The sequence below is a fragment of the Lissotriton vulgaris genome, chromosome 6, assembly GCF_964263255.1.
Source record: "Lissotriton vulgaris chromosome 6, aLisVul1.2, whole genome shotgun sequence".
Classification (NCBI taxonomy): Eukaryota; Metazoa; Chordata; class Amphibia; order Caudata; family Salamandridae; genus Lissotriton; species Lissotriton vulgaris.
This window is the reverse complement of record NC_141694.1, coordinates 510,711,423-510,733,076: the sequence shown is the minus strand read 5'-3', so window position 1 is coordinate 510,733,076 and position 21,654 is coordinate 510,711,423.

Genomic DNA, 21,654 nt, shown 5'->3' with positions numbered 1-21,654 from the left:
GTCGTATTGTTTATTGAGTCGAGCAATGGCTTCTTGGTAAACATTCCAATTGTCACCAGAATCACCAGAAGGAGAAGTAATATGAGGAAGATTTTCAAAAACTTGTTGAGCAGCAACTCCCAAACATCCATAAAGAATGGCAACCTTGCGAGGAGGATCATATTTAGTAGAATCAATGGCTACCAAATAGTTCTCAAAACCTTTAAGCCAGTTGCGCCAAGCAAGAGGAGGTTTTCCAGGAGTTTGCAAAAAAGGAGCTGGTGTTTGAAACTGTTGAGAAGAAGCCATGGTGAAATAAAATGAAAGGATAAAATTTTGTACTTGAAAATGTTTTATAACCCAGTAGATGAGTATGCTTTAGCAAAATATGATGCTTAGATAACTTGGTGGATTTGGAAATGCTTTGTTGTAAAAATGGAAGAATTGTGGTTAAATTTGTGATAGACAATAAAGCGTGTCTATCGCTGAAGATGACTTAAATTGTGAAAGTATGGTGTTAAATAAACATGGTAGGCAATAAAGCGTGCCTATCGCTGTGGTCGCTTCAATGAAGAATGAAAGCAGCAAAGCGTGGATGTCGCTGTGGATATAAAAATAAAATGAAAGCCAGTGAAGCGTGCCTATCGCTGAATTGTAACGCTGGACGAAGGCTTGGCAGGTCGCTGTGGTTGAATAGCCAATTTTTCCCAAGGACGTGCCGGAAAATCAACACACACGAAAGAGGAGGCTGTCTGACAACTTTAGTCTTGTCACTATCAGCACATGCATAGCAATTCCTAACCAAATCATCTATTTCCCCATCCATGCCTGGCCACCAGTATGACTCACGAATCCTTCTCTTTGTCATATTCCTACCCAAATGACCTTTGTGTGCCAAATTCATAATCTTAGACCTAAGATTGCATGGTGGCACCAACCTGTTCCTTCTACACAATTTGCCTTCCGAAACACTCAATTCACCCTCCACATGATGAAAACCCCTCAAACGAATGTCAGCACAAGACTCCCTAGACCATCCCTCAGAAACATTCTTTATGACTAACGATATCACCTGATCTTCAGACATGGCAGATTCCCACTCTGCCTTGTCAAACGCCAAAATTTCATTGTAATTGACTACAAAATCATCATTCTCCAAATCTTCACCAACAGACTCTACCGGCATCCTTGACAAATAGTCCGCAACTACATTTTTCTCTCCTATGACATATTCCATTTCAAAATTGTACTCAAGCACAGACAGGATCCATTTAGATATTCTAGGAGTTACATTTCCTTACAAACCTCTTCCCCCCTTAAACAAATGTACAAGGGGCTTATGATCGGTCCTCACCCTAAAGGGTAAACCCCAAAGAAAATATCTGAAATGTTTAATACCCCAAGTGCAAGCGAGAGCTTCCCTCTCGATAACGGAGTAAGAAACTTCAGCTCCCTGAAGTCTCCTTGAGGCAAATCCTATGATCCTTTCCACACCATCACAAACCTGGGACAAAACTGCACCAAGTCCTACAGCACTAGCATCTGTGGTAATCAAAGTTTTAGCTTTAACATCAAAATGACCTAATGTCGGTGCATGCAAAATCCCTTTTTTGACACACTTGAACGCCTCATTACAAGCCTCATTCCATTTAAAAGCAACACCATTCTTCATCAACATCCTTAAAGGTTCCACTACATCGGAAAACCCCTTTATAAACTTTGAACAATATTCAGCTAACCCCAAAAAGGATCTAAGTTGGTCTTTGCTGGATGGTGTAGGGGCATTGTTTATTGCAGAAATTATACTTTTCTTGGGCCTGATGCCAAGACCAGATATCTCACGACCCAGATAAGTCACACTATCACGTTTTAACTGGCACTTTTCCTTCTTAGTAGTTAAACCATTGCTTTCCATACGCTCCAACACTTCTGTCAAGACCTTATCATGATGCTCACAACTCTTCCCAACTATCAACACGTCATCTTGGAAACATAAGACATTTTGTATTCCAGCCAAAACTTGTTGCATCACTCTCTGAAACACCGCTGAGGCAGACGCCAATCCAAATGGCATCCTACAATACCTAAACGCCCCCAGCGGAGTCACAAAAGAAGTGAGATGTCGAGATCGTTCATCCAAATCCAGGGGCGTAGCTAGAGCTTCTGGCGCCCGGGGCTATCCCTCAGATTGCCGCCCATGGCAGGTAGCGGCGGGGAGGGTGGATCTGGGGAAAAAAATTCGGCGAGCAGCAGGGGTGGATTGGCAGGGTTTAAGTTATGACGCCACTCTCTACTCCAATGCATAAGAAAGGGTGTGAAACTGCGGCGTAAGGATAGAGCAAACCTCGAAGGTCAAGTCTCAGTTGATGAAGGCCCACCAGCACTAAAATGGCAGATAAACGCATAAGTAAATGTATCCCTTCCTCCTCCTACACCACTCCATACTGAACTGCTGCTACAAGACCACAGCAGTAAAACCACCCGCTAGACATCAAGCACACCACCAAAACAACTCCCACATAGGTCACACTCTACACCCACACTCTACCAAACAACGACAGTATTTAGAAACATGGGCAAAGCTATAGCAATAGAACAGCTTCATTATCTCTTCCATCCATGCATCCATCTATTCATTCTTTCACCCTTCTATCCACCTACTGGCATCCACTATTTCACCTTTAGATTCTGTCATCCATTCATTCTTTCATCCATCATTCAATATTTCCCCATTCTATCCATTTATCTATCTAGCCATCTATCCAATTTGCCATCCATCTATTATGCCATCCTTCTGCCCATCCATAGTCTAAAAACCAACCATCCACTCTGCCACCCATTGATCTATTCACTCTGCCATCCATTCTCTTTGCATCCATCCTCCACTCTATTATCTTACCATCACCTCTGCCATTCATTGATCAATCGACATCCTTTCTTCAAATTCATTAACTCTTCCATTCATCCACTCAGCCATCCATCAGCCTACTCTGCCATCCATCCATCCATCCTCCTATCCTCTCTTCCATCCATACATCAATCCACTCTTTCATTCACCCGCTCGTCATCCACTCTGCCACTCATTCACCAGCCATCCACTCTGTCACCCATCCATTCATCAACTCTTCTATCTATCCATTCAACCACCCATTCACTCTGCCATTCATTCATTCATCCATCAATCCACCCATTCTGCTATTCAACCACCCATTCATCCACTCTGCCATACATCAATCCCCTCTGCCATCCATCCATCCATTCTGCCAACCATCCGCTCATCCATTCATCCATTTATCCACTCTGCCATCCATCCTGCCATTCATTCATCAATCCATCCATTCTGCTATCCAATCATGGATTCAGTCACTTTGCCTTTAATCCATTCACTCTGCCACGCATCCATCCATTTACTTTGCCATCCATCCATACATTCATTCACTTTGCCACCCATCTATTCACCCTGCCATCCATTCATCATCCATCCACTACGACTTCCATTCACAGATCTTTCGCCCACTCATCCATCCCTTTACTCTATCCTCCTTTCAGCTGTCCCTCCACCTATTTATTCACTCAACGATTCATCCATTTGTTCTGCCATCCTTTCACTTGCCCATCCACCTATCCATTCATGCACTCACCCATCCCTTTACTTTACTATACTTTCATGTGTCCATCCATCATCATTCACTTCTTTCACCCACTCATTCATCCACATATCCATTCATCCTCCTACTCCCTTTTTGTCTCCCTTTTCTTCCAACATTCCTTCTTTCTTTCCCTGTTCTATTTCCAGCTATCGGTTTCGTCTGTGGCTGTGGAAGTGCTTCCGGTTTCCACTGAGACACGTTTGGTGTCCTTCTTGCTGGTCCACAAAATGTAATTAACTGAATGTTTGCTTATTGCGGCGCTGGGAGTGAGATAACAGAGCACACGAGGACGGAAGCAAGAGCAGAGAGACGGGCGGGGCGGCGAACATAGGAGGATATTTGACTTTTTGGGAGCAATGCATTCAATGTCGGGCATCGGAACGCCTAAGAGAAACCGAATGAACAAGTGCAGTCCAATCCTAACTAAAGCTTACCTAGGAGGACCTCCTTATGTAGGCGGCTTGGAGCGGTGCTGGTCGGTCTCAAACTAAGTGAGACTGGTGTTCTTAATGTAGCTGGACTGTCTGCAGAAAATACCCGGCACTCCAAGAGTGCGTAGTGGTGGCGCGCGAGCGTGCGCCTGCGCATTACTTCTGCATTTCAAAAGCACAGTGCGGGGGCTGGCCCAAATTGCCCAGAGTCTTCAATGGTAGCACTTTTGCGCGCTACAATATTGACGGTCTGGCCCCTGGGACCAGGTGCACATGCACTTAGATACACGTGAGATGTGCAGTGCACTGTGCTGCTCGACAATGTGCCTAAGTGAATCCTGGGCTGGCCACTAGTATAACGCAGCTGCCGCCCCCAAAATAGTGCCGCCTGGGGCGGACCGCCCCCCTCGCCCCCCCCTAGCTACGCCAGTGTCCAAATCTATTTGGTGGTAAGCTGCAGACATGTCAATCATGCTAAAAATCACACCACCACCCATAGCACTCAACATCTCAGAAATGTTCGGTAATGGTTGCCTATCCACCCAGATGTTTTTGTTTAAGTCACGAAGATCCACACAGAGGCGAATCTTGGCCCCGCCATCTTTAGGCGCGACAACAATGAGCGCAAGCCATTCCGAGGCTTCAATGGGCTCAATTATATTTAAATCCAACAATTTATCCAATTCATCTTTGAGAGGGGCTCTCATTAAATGTGGTACATTTCTAACCTTATGAACCACTGGAATTGCATTCTTTTTGAGAATGATTCTGTGCGAAAACCCCTTTAGTTTCCCCAAATTATCAGAGAAAACATTGGGAAATCTCCTCATGATGTCAATTTCAAATCTGTCTACAGTAAGAACAGAAAGAGAAGAGACTGGGACAGTAGCATTTGGATTTAACAAAATACCTAATGTAGGAGAGTAGGGTCTGCAATCCTATGATGACCCCAGATTTTTGCTTTTTGCTTCACTGGTTTACGACTTTCCCTGGCTGTGGGCCTGCTAATCAGACCCACAGCCTAGCTGTTCTCTCTCTAAATTGACACACATGTACCTTAGGTGCATTTACCAATTGGTACTGGGCCACCTTATCAGTCCCTGTACAGTATACCTTAGGTATCCAGGGCATAGGTGTACCCAGGGCCTACCAGGGGCTGCAGCATGTATTATGCCACCCCTGGCTGGCCATCCAAATCTGACACAACTGGCTGCACGACAGCTGGGGCAAGGTGGTGTAATCACCCTTTGCTTTAGATATAGTATTCCTATATCTAACCCTAAAATGGACACACGTATTCCTATCAGTCACTCCTATGGCAGGCCTTAACAATCCTGAAGGCAGAGTGCTTGGAATTATGTGACCTGGAGCTCTGGCATGAGCTGAGCCCGTCTGCAGCTTGCGGAACCAAGTCCTAATAGCTGTTCCATGATAACGCGTACCATATACTCTTAAGTGCATTATAATCCTCGCGGTTATTTGCTATCTTTGGTATCGCTTTATCAAAACATGTCGAGTAAGGTGTCATACGAATTGGAATACTAACCCCTCGCCAATTCTGGTGACGGGGTTAGCATTCCACCCTTCTAGAGGGACACGACATGTATGTAACTGTGAACCCCGGTTAAAGTTAACTCGAGCCATAGCATCACAAAATGGATGCTGCCACCACAGACACAAGTCTGACCTCCTGCTGCTGGGAGTCCTTCCAGCGAGGAGAGCTTGGACAAAGGGTTTCCTGTCAGGGGCGGTGCTAGCACCATCCCAGACAGGGTTTTGTGTATCCCAGGTAGGCAGGGCTGAGAAGAAGGTGACTGCAAGTGGCACCCCGGTGCTCACTATGCATCTGCCGGTTTGAACCAGTTCCAGGGGCACACCAGCCCCTGAGCTGGGGAAAGTCCGGACAAGGGAGAGGGGTGTAACCACCCCCCTCCTGGTCCCACCCATGGGCAGGACCCAGTCGCGTGCCTGCCCCTTTTTTTAGAATAAAGGTAGGAGCAGGCCCCCTTCCCAAATTAGATAATTCTGAATCTTGACTACTTTCCATGAAAGGACTCTTGACTACTTCTGAAGACTCTCCGTTGTGGCTAAGGAGTAGCCACCCTGCACCCGCAGGCACCATCTAAGCATCGCGGTTTGCTGTAAGTCCATCCTCCGAATCAAGACTGCCCAGCTCGACGAGACCCGGATTCCCTGGCATCTCTGACCTCTACCTGCATCATCAGCCCAGCTGAGATTCGTGGGTGTGACGAGACTTGAAGGGACCGGCCATCTTCAAAACTTCACGACGCTTAACCAGCACGACCGCCGAGGGATCCTCGAGTGAGTGCTTTGGGGTTTGAGAAGCCCTGACCCTGAGCAGCTCCAGCACCGAAGTCCAGCCCCTCAGTATCCACGAGATCTGTGTGGGGCCCTTCTGCTCTTTGCTGCTCACCGCGTTGTCCGGTCACTTGCCTGATGGCTAGTGGCCCTCCTGACGACGAACCACGACAATTACACCGCTGGTCTGGTTGCTCCAGACTGGCCCTTGCTCCCTTCCAAGAGAGGAGCACCCCGGACCCTCCTGGTCCACTCCAGACACCATCTTGACTCCACCGCGTGGGCTTGACTTTGCCAAAGTTTGTTGCCCCAATCCTGGGTCCAGCATCGCCGACAGCAGACACCTTCGTGGGACAGCTTGCACCTCCATCCTGGTCGCCGACAACGCCTCCTGGTCCGAGGGACAGCAGAGTCCAGCGTCGCCCACTCACCTGGTCGAGGTGACTTCATCCGGTGTCATCCTGGTGCCCACCTAATCACTGGCTAGTGATTAAGAACTGAGTCCCCTCTGCTTTCAGGTCGTCTCCATCTTCGATCTAGGCTTGGATCACTCCGGACATCTTCACTGGTCGCCTGCCAGCAACTTCTTCTTTCAGGCTCCATAGACTTCAACGAGGATTCCCGACGTCTTTTGAACCCTATGCAGCCGCAGCCCCTGGGCTAGGTAACCTGAGCATTTCGGTGCTCCAACGTAGGTTCACTATCTACGTGTCCAGATCCTTTGTCGTTTTCAGTCTATCTAGTCGGATTCGTCCGATAACAGTAACTTTGTGAATACTAGCTTCCATAGACTTTGTCCCGCATCCCGCGTGAGAGTGCACACTCTGCACCCGATCTCCCTAGGCCTCCTGCTCCTAACCTGAAGGTTCAGTAGTGTAGTCCTAGCGATCCTAAAGCCTCTGGATCTTGTTACTTACCTGCTAGTATTTCGCATTCCACTTTTAGTGTATATGGTTTTTCGTGCCCCTCGGGCATTTGTGTAAATTGTGCGACTTAAAGTATTTTCATAAGAGTTTTGTTGTGTGCTTATCTCCCTGACTCATAAAGAGAGCAGGATAGACTTGTTATAAATAAATATCTTTTTATTTTCATAACAACTTGTGTGGTGTCCTTTCACTTGGTGTTCAAGGGGTATATTGGATGGCTAGGAACTGTCTGAAACTTAACGGCAGCAAGACAGAGGTGCTTGTGGTGGGGAGAGACCAGTCTGCCTGGTCGTCGGCTTGGTGGCCTTCCTGTCTACGGCCGACCCCCACCCCCTGTCAGGAGGCAAAAAACCTGGGGGTGTGGTTTGATGCGGGTCTCACTTTTGTACCCCAAATCAACCGTGTGGTGGGTATGTGCTTTGGAATCTTGAAAAGGCTGAGGAAAGTTCTGGAACTGCTGCCCACGGAGGCCCGTAAAACCCTGGTACATGCATTGGTGACCGCAAGGTTGGATTATGCGAACCTGCTGTACCTGGGGGCACCTGGGAAAAGCTTTGGTCGCCTTCAAGTGCTGCAGAATGCGGCAGCACGTCTGATCCTCAGGCTGCCCAAAAGGGCACCCTCGAGGGAGGCCTTGCAGAAGCTACACTGGCTCCCTGTGAGGAGCAGAGTAGAGTACAAGGCCCTCTGCACCTGCCATCGGATTTTGAATGGCAGGGCACCTCGACCATTGCAGAGCTTGATTGAATCCTATGAACCTGCTCGAGCGCTAAGATCTGCGGGTGGGGGACTGCTGAGAATCCCCAAGGTGAAGAAAGCCCGCATGGGAGGCAGATCGTTCAGGTACTTAGCGGCAAACCATTGGAACAAATTTCCGGTGGATCTACGTTTAGAACCTGTAGAAACTAGGTTCCGCGCTAAATTAAAAACTTACCTATATGTCAGATAGACTGCCCGCCCCTTAGCTTAACTCCCAGCTTCCGCCTCTCTCACCTCAGCGCGGGGACACGCCGGTGTGCGTAACTCAGCGCTCTACAAATGCCCCTATTATTATTTATTATTATTATTATATGTGATGGTATAACAGCTGGCTTAACACGCCCTCTAGAGTTTAGCCTAAAGACTGCTCTTGTCCATGCTACTAGGATAGCTGGTCTATAAGGTTGACTTACAACCAATCATCAATAAGGGCTGTTTGGAATGATACAAAGTGATCACTGGAATAGTGAGCACTTTATATCAGGAGAACTTCTCACACCTAAATCTTTCTGATGACGCCAATCAAGTAAGTTAGAACCTTGTTTCGTCAAGTAAACCCGTCCAAATACTTTCCTGTTAGAGAAACTTATCACCATCCATTTGAGCCCAAGAATATCTATAGTCTTACCACTATATCCTACAGCTTTAATATCTGGCGCCCCCCAAGAAGCAACATCACAATCCTTCCCCCAAATTTCGATGTACATATCTTTAGATAACAACGTATAAAGACTTCCAGAATCAATTAACATTTTAACATCTCTGGTTTGAGGATGCTTCTCATCTCTGCTATCAAAATTAATCAAACAGTGTGGTTTTTCTAATTTATCTGTACTTTCGGTGGGTACATCGACAAGAGAAACAGGATCTTGGATAGGATTCTTATCATTGGATAAACCATCAACACATAACATCAAATCTTGAACATTTTCACAACAATCATCAACTTCATTGACATATTGTGTGTTAGCATTACAAACTTTTGCTAAATGACCTCTTCGTCCACACCCTCTACAAATAGCATTCCTGGCCATACAACGTGTACTTGACGCGATATGCCCAGGAGCACCACACCTGTAACACTTCACTTGACGAAAATTACTCTGTTGTGCTACATTACTTGGACGATATGCAGGAAACTTGTTAGAAGATTTAGAGCCAAACTTTGCAGTAGACTTAACTACTTTAGTTTCATCAACATTAACTGAAACTTGAGGACTCTTTTCACTAGGTTCGGTTGTTTTTATAGTACTGTCTTTAGAAGCTATCAAATTGGTACACTTGTCCATTTCTTTAATCCAAAAATCAGTATTTTCAAGTCCTTTAGCAATCTGTATTGCTTCTTCTAAAGTGCAATCTTTTATGAACAATTTTTCTCTTACTTTCTTATTATTGGTGCACCTAACTATCTGATCCCTAATTAGAGAATCACCTAAATCTTTAAATTGACAATTTAAAGATAGTCCCCTTAAGGCTGCAACATAGCTAGCAATATCTTCATCATTCCTTTGTACGCGACAAAAGAATTTGTGTCTCTCCAGGACAGTATTGATTTTGGCAATAAATCTTTTTTCTAACATCTGCATACTCATCTCGTAGACATTAGTAGGTTGACCATTTCCTATACCCAAAGATATCTCTGGTAAATCTTCGTAAAGCCTCCTGCCTTCTACCCCTAAGTTATGGAGTAAAATTGCCTGTTTGACAATTGGCCCATATTTGTCAGCACCAGTAGCGAGAACATATGTCAAGAATAATTTCTTCCATTCTTTCCATGGTATAGCAGGCTCACCAGGAGTGGGTAGAAAAGAAGGAGGAGCAGCGAATGTCTAATCACCCATAACTGTAAAAGAAAAATAACTAAGCCAACACACAACAGTTATATTACTGGTAGTAAGCAATATGCACCAGAGAATGAGGAAATTGCTGGAGATTATCACAACAGTATTGTTCCATCAACTATCCTTCAATATGTTCCCAGAAAGCAGAAAAGCAAGAAAAATAAATAATGTTGAATAAGCACAAAGTTGTGGCTTCACCACACTTAGTTGTCTTTCCTCGTTAGACTTTGATTGGCTTTGGTATCATACTCGCGTCTGCTTTGTTGTTCGTTATTCGCCGTGATTTCGTTATGCCTCGTTACCAGTCTTGTTTCGTTGTTGTCGGAAATTGAACCCAAATTAAGATGGCCGCTACGTTTTGATGCGCAATGACATTCCTGACGCGCAATGACGTTTCTACGTGATGATGATGGCACCTTGGAAATGAAACCAATTTAAGATGGCCGCCACGCTTTGGACGTCTCCGACGCGCAATGTGCGATGACGATGGCACAAAGCTTCGTGAGAGGTTGCGTGAGAAGTTCTTGACAACAGCGCGCAGGTAAGCGGTTTGGTTCTTCAAAAGATGCACACAGGAATTAAAACTTGGCAATAACAAAAAAATGTCAAAAAGAAATACACAAAGTTGGCAATAACGAAGAAATGGGCAAATCCAAGAATATTTCCAAGAGTAAACAGTTCCCAAAAGAGAGTTAATCGAATAATGCAGTATTTGCAAATCACACTGTACCTTGGAATCACTTTTCTCCCAATAAAGTCGAAGAAGCAGTTCAAAATTTCGAGGAAAGCAAAATGGATGAATGTAAAGATAAAAGAACTCACATTGAAATCCAATGAAATTCTGATTGAAGGAGTAAATGTATACTACCAGCTCCAGGTAGTATCATCCAGGGGTGGAGGTCAAAGGCAATCTGTCCCCTGCCAGAATGTACTCCCTCGTCGCCAGTGTAAAGATAAGTCCAATACAGTAGGTAGATGAAGGAAAAGCTTCACTTTAATAAGCATACAAGATGAGACCTCCAGCTCCTTCTCTAACTTCTTCTTACTGATCTACAATTCATTACATAACATTCTAAGCTCCTAGCAACCTGTACAGTGTTCCATTAAGCATAGATCCTTACACAACCTCCAGGAAGGAATGAAAGACGTCACAGAATGGATGACGCTCAGTCGGCTGAAACTGAACTCAGACAAGACGGAGGTCCTCATCCTCGGAAAAACCCCATCCGCTTGGGACGACTCCTGGTGACCCACAGTGCTGGGCACCGCACCAACACCCACGGACCACGCACGCAACCTGCGATTCATCTTGTCTACTCCCTCACGATGACCAAACAAGTCAACGCCATCTCATCCTCATGCTTCAACACCCTGCGCCTGCTCCGAAAGATCTTCCGGTGGATCCCCACGAAACCAGAAAGACGGTCACCCAGGCCCTCATCACCAGCCGACTGGACTATGGGAACGCCCTTTACGCAGGAACCACAGCCAAACTTCAGAAACATCTTCATCGCACACAGAACGCCTCCGCATGACTCATCCTCGACATCCCTCGCCACAGACACATATCTGCCCACCTGAGAAACCTGCACTGGCTCCCCGTCAGCAAGAGGATCACGTTCAGGCTCCTCACCCACTCACACAAAGCACTCCACGACATGGATCCCGAATACCTCAACAACCGCCTCTCGTTCTACACTCCTACCCATCAACTCCACTCCGCCGGCCTCGCCCTCGCCACCGTCCCACGGATTCGCAGAACCACCACGGGAGGAAGATCATTCTCCTACCTGGCCGCCAAGACATGGAACTCCCTCCCCGCACACCTGCGACTGACCCAGGACCATCTCACCTTTAGGAAACACCTCAAGACCCGGCTATTCGAGCAGTAGCGACCCCCCACCCTTCAGTGCCTTGAGACCCTCGCAGGTGAGTAGCGCGCTTTATAAATGTATTGACTGATTGATACAAACCCCATCAAAAAATGTATTACTCTAACTATAGTGTAATAAGTATGACTGTCAGTTCTTATTTTCTAATAAAATAATTTATTTTCTATTTTATGTAGCATTTTGTTCACTCAAATATTTTTGATATATATATATATATTCAATGAAAAAACCATTGGTTTTAGGCCATATATAGTTAGGGATTTGCATTTACAGAACCTTATTTTACTCGCATAAAACCATTGAAATTCCATATATAGTTAGATGCGCTAACTATATATCGTGCACCTGCAATCCACTGCTGATGATGTCACATATTACATCATTCATGACATGGTCAGTGACATCACTGATGACATCACTGATGACAACTCAAATGACATCACTGATGACAACATCCAGTGACTGTATGTTTCTGTAAAGTTAAAATATGTCTTACATATTGAAGAATGAGTGGATGTATAAATGTCTGGATGAAGGATTTAGTAGGTGCATGACTGATTGTATGAGGGAGTGATTAAATGTGTCTCACTGAGTGCATGGGTTAGTGATTAAACTGTATTAATTTGTGCATCATTATATCTGTTGTTCTGTAAACTGCTGCATGTGTTGATCAGTAGCTATATGAATAACTATATGGGTTATTGATTGGTTGCTCAAGTATTTGTATGGGAGACTGAGTATGTGTGTGGGTGGCTGGGAGGTGTGTGACTCTGTGCATAGATGTGTAAGCAGTTGATTCACTAGGTGTATGAGTTCAAGAGTGCACGTGGAAACAGCTATATGGGCGGTTGACTGTGTGCATGAGTGTATTGGTGAGTGAATGGATATCTCAGTGCTACATGTCAAAGTAAGTACATATGTAAAACACAGTACATGTGAGAGTTAACATATATAAATAACTGTGCATAAGAGCCAGTGAATGTGTGAGTGGCTGTATGGATCATTGTGAACATGTATCAAGGATTGTATAAGAGAGTAAATATGTGTTAGAATATGTTTCAATAAGTAAGGTGTGTATAACTGTATAGTTGAGGAATTGGAGGTGTGTTTGATTCTTTGCATGACTGTCTAGGTGTATGAGTAACTCCATGGATGAGTGACAGTCTGTGAGTGTCTGTTTTCACTGAGTGTATCTAAGGATATATCAGAGTCTGTAGAGGTTCATCGTATTAACACATGAATGATGCCATCTGTGATGTTGTCAGTGATGTCATTTGAGTTGTCATCAGTGATGTCGTCAGTGATGTCATTTGAGATGTCATCAGTGATGTCATTTGAGTTGTCATCAGTGATGTCATCAGTGATGTCACTGACCATGTCATGAATGATGTAATATGTGACATCATCAGCAGTGGATTGCGGGTGCGCGATATATAGTTAGCGCATCTAACTATATATGGAATTTCAATGGTTTTATGCGAGTAAAATAAGGTTTTGTAAATGTAAATCCCTAACTATATATGGCCTAAAACCAATGGTTTTTTCATTGAATTTTCAAGGTTTTGTAAATGCAAATTCCTAACTATATATCGACTATAACCTATGGTTTTTTCAGTGAATTTCAATGGTTTTTTAATAGCAAATATGAAAAGCTTTAAAATGTCAAGTACGTGATAGATAAGAACATTTTCGTATTTATGCACGATGATGTGCTTTGAACGCTGCACCCCCCCCTCCCCTCTTTTCTCTTAGTAGTACTCTCTCTTTGCAGATAGTGAACGGTAGTTAACGCAGGCCTTTGCCCCCGTTGTAATCCGTCGTGCCTGCTTGTCTCTCCATTTGATTGATTGTTATCCAAGCATTTACTGTTTTAGAATTGGTTCTCTTTGGATCATTCTCTATTTACAAACAAGCACAAAGTAGCAATACTCTGTTTAGTCTTTGCAGATAGTGAAAAATCGTGTAAAAAAATAAAAGTAATCGAGCAAAATCAGTAGGCCACTAATTGGATCTCTTTTTGACCTCGCTAAAATAGAAATATTATAAACAACCCTTCATGAGAAATACGAAAATAGTGAGATGAACTGAGCTCCACACCATGAGGGCTGCAAGACAGCTCGGCTCTGTCACCCATCCCGCCCAAAATAACGACAAACCCTATGCAAATATAAAAAATATAGACAACACACCAGCAAAGAAACAGGGTAAAACATTTTATTAAATAACTATTTACATAACTATTTTATACTTTTTATTGCCCAATCCGGCTCGCTCAATCGATCGAGCATGAAACTCATGCACTCTGATAGCAAGCGTTGCTACGGATGCTATGCAGACCAAAACTGGTTTTCAGTTTGTACATTTTTCTAGATTTTTCAATCCAAGGTTGGTTGACTGTAGAACGATGGCTTCAGATTTTCAACATACGGTGTGGTGGCGCGGACTGGGAGGGGGCGCTTCGCTCCTGCCCCCTCCCCAAGTAAGATTTTCATACGTGAAAGTACGTTAATGGTTTTGGTCCCTGAGTTGCTTCAATGTCACTGCCATTCTCAAATGGCATAAGTTCTGGATGTTGGGTGCCATAGTTCAGAGTTCTGAGCAGCGCTTGTAACACTGTCTGAAGCTTATTTCCACCTACTGCAGCTTCACTATTCTCAAAGTAAGTGAGTGTCGTTTGTGGACCTGACTGCATTTGAAAACAATGTGATATGTTACCTTCCTAAACAGCTTGACGGAGGCCCCCGAGGGGCGGTGTGATGGCCATGGACTCGGAGAAGACACTTGGCTCCGACCCCCTCCCCAAGTCTTATAACACTGGTGTAGCCTGAGATCGCCCCCGACATAGGCGGCCGGCTCCCGGGGTCCGGCGGAACTTTTTGCCTTTTGATGACTCTTCTATTCTGGACCTTGTCCCACAATCCGTTTGACCTGAAGACACGCTGTAGTGGGGCGCCCCTTTACCGTTTCAGTTGCCATTCCGCACGCTTTTGCTACACTGTGCCTCTTCCGCCATTCAGCTGTTTACCGCCCGCTCGTAGGTCCGTCGTGGTCATTCCGCGAGCAATCATGGCAGCCGCTCCCCACCGGAAGCCTGCGGGAGTCGAGGGCCCCCAAGACTTTTGTAGAATCTTCACGGCTGAGGGGACGCTTTTCGAGAATGGAGCCCAAGCCCTAGCAGGCAAGCGTCCGAGTTCCAAGGTGTCCCAGGGCCATTTTAAGAGTCATGTGGCAGCCGCCTATCGCTGCACTGCAAGAGTGGGAGCAACTCAACAACATGGTGAGCGAGACGCTGTAGCCGCAAGAGCGGGCGCAACTCAGCTGGATGGCCGCCACCTGGGGAGGCCCGTTCACGCCGCCTCCCCCACGCCCCCCCCCCCCCCCCCCCCCGGGCCGCCCCACGCCAATTTTCGGAGCAGCATTGTAGGATACCAAAACCAGTGCGGCAGTTTACTGGACATCACCTGGGTGCCATCAACATCTCAGCGCGTTCTGCTGCCTTGGGACTATTCGCACAACAGACCGCTACTGACGAGGCCTCCCCCCGCACCACCCGGGACGCCCCACACCAATTTTCGGAGCAGCATTGTAGGATACCAAAACCAGTGCGGCACCCAGGCGACATCACCTGGGTGCCATCCAGAACTCAGCACGTTGTGCTGCCTTGGGACTATTCGCACAAAAGAAAGCTTCTGACAATTGTTGCTTTTTTTGGTGAAAAATGTTTAAATGTTTTTACAGTTTTTGTTCCGTTCATTATATTTAAAAGTTAATAAAGTTTTATAATCTTACTTTGTTGGAGTGTTATATATTTTTTTAAAAACGGGTGAATGGGGCCTTGAATCGGGTTATTGTCATGTGTGGGCTTTGCAAGTGTACTGCTACAGGATCGGACATTTCAAACTCAAATGCACGTTCTTTTTCTTACCTTTCCGAAGCATGGAGCGCAATAGCAGGCAGAGAAAGGGTGATGCAAGTGTTGAACACTGCCTAGCCTGGAAGTTGCTGGCATTCCCCCCCCTGCCCGCTCCTGAAAGAGGACACACACACACCGCCGCCCCGAGTACTTCACAGATCTTTAAAAGACCATGCGCTTGTTTATGAGGCTTAAATGGTTTATCACCCCCTCTAGAACCCCTGCATCGACCCTCTGACGTTTCCTGGAAGAATTACCACGTAACACAATACCAAGCCCTGTCAGCTGAAACCCCCGAGGAATCATGGGGCATATTATCAAGGGGGTTTATCTCCGCTTTTTTGGCTTTAAAAGCCAAGAAAGCGGAGATAAAATTATCTCCCTATTACCAAGCTGTCGCTAACACCAGTTAGTGACAGCTAAAAGGAGATAGCGACCATCGTGGGCCCCGCTTTGCATGTCAGTGATAGTGCCCTGAGCAGTTCTTAGCCATGTTATCCAATGGGAGGTGGATAACATGGCTAAGAGCATTTGCTCGATAATACATGAATATCGCTGACTTTTCTGCGATATTCATGCATTGCGGCCGTTTTTTATCGCATTTGCGATAAACCTTGCTAATAGCAAGGTTTATCTGCGATAAAAATCGCCGATGTGCGGCGATAATTTTTGTCTCTAAACAAGACAAAAATTATCGCTAGTTGTTGGTAATATGCCCCCGGGTTTTTGCTTGCAGAAATCGGGAGGCGGGAGACTAGCACTGAAATCAGTAGTCTCACGCCTGAATCGGGAGGGTTGGCATGCCTGGATTCTCTACAGCTGGGGCCATAAACTACATCCGCAGGGGTAGGTGATAGCCTGGGACCAGCCTGGCATCTAAAATGGCTGCCGTGCACGACAAAATTGTGGCATTGGAAAAAAGGCAAGATGGCGCAGACAATGTTTATCAATAAGGATTCATTTATAACAAAATATTTTATCGCAGTGACAAATTGGCGGTCAACACTTCCTGATTTCCATCGAATCGAACGTTAACAGACGTCACGCAGCAAAAAAAATAAAAAGCTCACGCACAGCCGCTGGAAGAGATGTATCAACATATATGAGCCTCCTCAGCCACCCTCATGAAACATAGGGGATTAGGATACGTCTCCCGCACCCCCTTATACCTAGTAATTTAATTAAAACGAAGCACAAAATGGCGAATTCCCGTTTCGCTACCAGTTTGCGGCCCAGTTCGCGGCCCGTGAAGCGCTTCTACCGTGAAAAATCATTTTTTTTTTATTTTCCCCACGGGACCCTTTAATAACCCCAACAACATTCCTAGGGGGTCAAGGGGGGTATACCTTGCCCCCTTTCATTAAATTCCCCCTTCGTTTTTCACCTCTTCTTCTCTCTCGATCCTACCGAGAGATAAGATGGCGGCCGCTCCGGACTGTTTAGAATGTTGACAGACACCGGAGAGCCAATCAGCTTTCTGCGCTCAAAGTTCCGTTTCGCGAAAAGTAAGCGAACCGGAGCGCAGCCTGGAGCGCTGTTACAGATATATTTCTTGTTTTAAACGTTAATTTCTCAAAAACTACTGGAGCACATATATTGAGACCTAGCAAAGGCACATCGGGCTAACAGTCCCTACAATTTTGCCAAGTTTCGTGCAAATCCATTCAGCCGTTCGAGCTAAAAGTGAGTCCAACCGCCCTATGGAAATTAACATGGGAAAAACGCGTTTTGGGACCCCCCTTTTTTCTCAGCCCCCCCTCGACAAAACCCCCCCAAATTTTCAAGGGCTGCTCAGAAACAAAATGTGCCATTTTCCTGAAAATTTCAGCCGATTCCGTCCACAAACGCCAAAGTTATTAGACATAGAATTTTCAAAAATCCCATAGGGAATAAATCCTAACTATATATACCTACTGGCGATAGCCAGTAGGTAATATATATATATATATATATATATATATATATATATATATATATATATATTGAAAAACACCATGCCCTCAGGCAAGACAGCACACAAGCGGCACCACAATCCAGTGGGTAGAAGACACATCAGTATGCCGGTGTCAGCTCTCAGTCGTTCTTCGCCTGACGCGTTTCTGAGCCATTTGCTCATCATCAGAGGTTCGACTGTCCTTGGCGCTCAACACTCCCACTGTTAATTGAAAAAAAACTCAAATGAGTTTGAACGCTGCATTGTGGGATTTGTAGTAAGTGTTGATTCCCTAGATGGGGGCGCCACAGCTGAAAAATATACAGCCCTGTGTGGGCCCCAGAATACTATGTGTCCATTAATCCCTTGGTACCGCTTCACATCAGGCTTCGGTGATTCAAAGTCCCATGACCCCCAGCACTTGGGGTGGTGCATGCCTCCGCGGCAGGGCCGCCGAGTGTTAATTGAAAAACACCATGCCCTCAGGCGAGACAGCACACGAGCGGCACCACAATCCAGCGGGTAGAAGACACATCAGTATGCCGGTGTCAGCTCTCAGTCGTTCTTCGCCTGACGCGTTTCAGAGCCGTTTGCTCGTCATCAGGGAATCAACAATTACTACAAATCCCAAAATGCAGAGTTCACACTCATTTGAGTTTTTTTCAATTAACAGTGGGAGTGTTGAGCACCAAGGACAGTCGAGCCTCTGATGCCTTTTTGGGCACGAAGGTAAGCTCGGCCCGGGGTTGTTTGTGAGGAGGGGGGGCACCCAGACTGTTCTGTTCGGGCAGAAACCCATTCAAACAGGAATACCAGGAGGGCATTGCGTTAACAGGAAGAAGGCAACACCGAGCTACCAGGCAGGAGGTCTTGCTTAAGTTTACCCTTTTCCGACGAATCATACACTCGAGTTCTACCTGTAACTAACACAAAGTGGCATCAGGAACTGCCTAGTCATAGGCGGGGGAGAGAGCATAAACATCAGTGAGGAACAGGAGTGGGAAGAAGTCTACACCGCAAAGTTCCGAGATTCCCGAGACGTGCATGTTCACGATTTCAAACACAGGCACACTGTTGTACACAGTAATTAGGCTATGGATGATGAAGGAGAAAAGCGGAAGGAGGCGCAGGCTCTTTTTGCCCATGCACCGGGCAAAGGTGGAGATGTGAGACCTACAGTTGAAAAACCTGAAGGGAACTTATTGAGTCTAAAACTGAGACGCTATGAAAAACTTAAAAACAGGAATCATCTAAGTGGTGGGAGGCAACCTCCCTGCAGGATTATGTAGAAAAAGATATGGTTACACGGGGACCAAGGCTCTATATTACGCTATCACATGAGTCCCTTAATCCACACATGCTGCGGGAATGGGCAGCCAATTCGGCAAGTAGCACCAAGAATATGCTGAGCATATTAATCAAATATGCGTGGGAGGACCGTGAAAGTATCATGAAAGAATTAAAGGAAATTGAAGAATTCAAAAAAAGCACTGAACAAGAGAGCATTAGGAAATTCAAAGAGGAGTTAAAAGGTAGATTGAAGAAATATGAAGATGATATAAAGTACAGCAAACAAAGAAAACTGCACAGAGACTGTGTGGACTACGAAAGTGGTCACATTCTCAAGTATAGTCCTAAGTATGACCATCTATACAAACAACAAAATTCTAATGGAAGAGATGCCAGCAAATCCACAAGACAGGAAGAGCAGCATGAGAATGCACAAGCAAGTGACTTTGACACTGATATTTCCATCCAAAAAGCAAGCACTTTGTCAGATGTTGAAATAACAAAGAAAGCCATGACTTTTTTTAGACGAGTTCTGGGTCCTACGGTCAATACAAGACAGAGAACAAACTTGAGGCAAGAACACGACACCACAGAGGGTTCAAGGCCAAGGTCGAATACAAGGAAGACCAAGAGGCAGGGGCACTCCAAAAGAAGAAGTCTCAAAGCAAGACAAAGAAGAAATAAACAACAATCCCATGGGAACCAGACGGGGAGACTACAGAAAGGCCAAGTAATGATGGACACAGAAATGGTAAATAGAACAATCATAAACTTATCTGTGAGATCACTTATTGAAGCAGAGAAAACCACCCTCTGCTTGGGATTGACTTTCTGCCCTACTGAACTTTTTAATTATTCTAATACTAGAGTGGACATTTTTAAGTTTGTACGCAAGTTGAAGCTTAGAAAATGGCACACTCTGTACAACAGGAGGCCTTCAGATGTTGAAATACATATGGGGCAAGCATGAATACACCCGGATTGACCGTAGGTGATGTAGAAACATTACAAACAGTCTATGGCTTGGGTAACGTACCTACAGTAAGAGAAGGAGCTCTGGGTATGCAAGAACAGGATGGCATCCCCATGGGTAAGGCAGCATGCACTCTATTTAGACACAAATCCATCTTTTTGCCAGTAATGCCCCATGATGAGATACCTTTCATGAGGTAGTCACAAGGGAATTGATCAAACATAAGCACAAGAAAACAAGGGGCAACAATTTAAATTTTAATTTGTCCAAAACACAACGTGACTTTATCATTGCTTTGGAAGAAGATAAGAATGTCATCATTAGACCTTCGGACAAAGGGTGTAACATTGTCCTATGGGGAAGAGAAATGTACATTGAGGAGGTGAACAAGCAGTTGGATGATGGAGCTTTCTACTGTAAAAGCAACACAATGGATTACAATCAAAGTATAACTAATACATGGGAGAAGCTAGCCGAGTGTCAGAAGGCAGGCTTAATCACATGGCAAGAGAACTGTTATTTAAGAAGGATTTTCCCAAGGTGCCCATCCTATACCTCTTACCCAAAGTGCATAAAGATCCCAAGAGACCCCCAGTTAGACCGATTGTCTCCTCCTTGGGAAGTGTTAACGGAAGTATATCCAAATACATCGACCATTATTTGAGGGAATATGTTACATCATTACCCTCGTATATTAAGGACACAAAGGATTTTCTTAACAAAATAAAAAACAGCAATTGGGCGGATGGGCTCACATTCATCACGATGGATGTGAGTTCGCTTTATACCATAAACATAATCGATCATGATTAGGGAATTGAGGCATGCTTCCACTTCATGAAAGCAAGAGACATAGCATACTTGGGACACACGCACATGCTTGTAGAGATGATGAGGATATGCCTTACCAACAATATCTTCATGTTCAACGAAGATCTCTGCCGGCAGGTGCTTGGAACCGCGATGGGTTCAAGTTTTGCGCCGGGTTTCGCTAATCTCTTCCTCGGCAAATGGGAAGAGGAGATTCGCTGTGACATAGATCTTAGAGCTGATTTCAGGTTGATTAAGGTATGGATCCGATATATCAATGATCTTTTCGTGATATGGGGAGGTTCCGAACAAGAAGCCAAGAATTTTATCGAGAAGCTAAATAAGAATCCATACAATGTTAAACTCACATCGACCATGAGTACCAGCAGCATTGAGTTTCTCGATACTCAGGTGACTGTACACAAAGGTAAACTCACTACTACTCTCCACAGGAAAGAAACTGCAGGGAACAGTCTTCTTTACGCCCTCAGTGCTCATCCAGAGACACTCAAATGGAGTATACCGTATGTAGAGTTACTGAGGGCGAGAAGAAACTGTAGCACAGATCAACTATATGAGGAAGGATGGTAACTAGATTTAGAGAACGGGGGTATCCTGAATGGGTCCTTACCAAAGCAATGAACAAAGTAAAAGATACAACCAGGTCAAGTACTCTTGAGGAGAAGCAGAGTATATCCCAGAGGGAGGTAGAAACTAGCGTGATCACCACCTTCAATTAGAATTCTAAGAAAGTTCTGAAAGTTCTCGTTGACAATTGGAAAATACTCAAGGCTGACACTATCATTGGTCCCTGTATTAGTGACAGACCTCAAGTCACATACCGGAGAGGAAGGAGTCTTAGAGACATTTTGGTAATAGGGGACATCTCACAAACCACAGGCCGCAATGTTCACAATTTAAAAGGGTTTTACCCATGT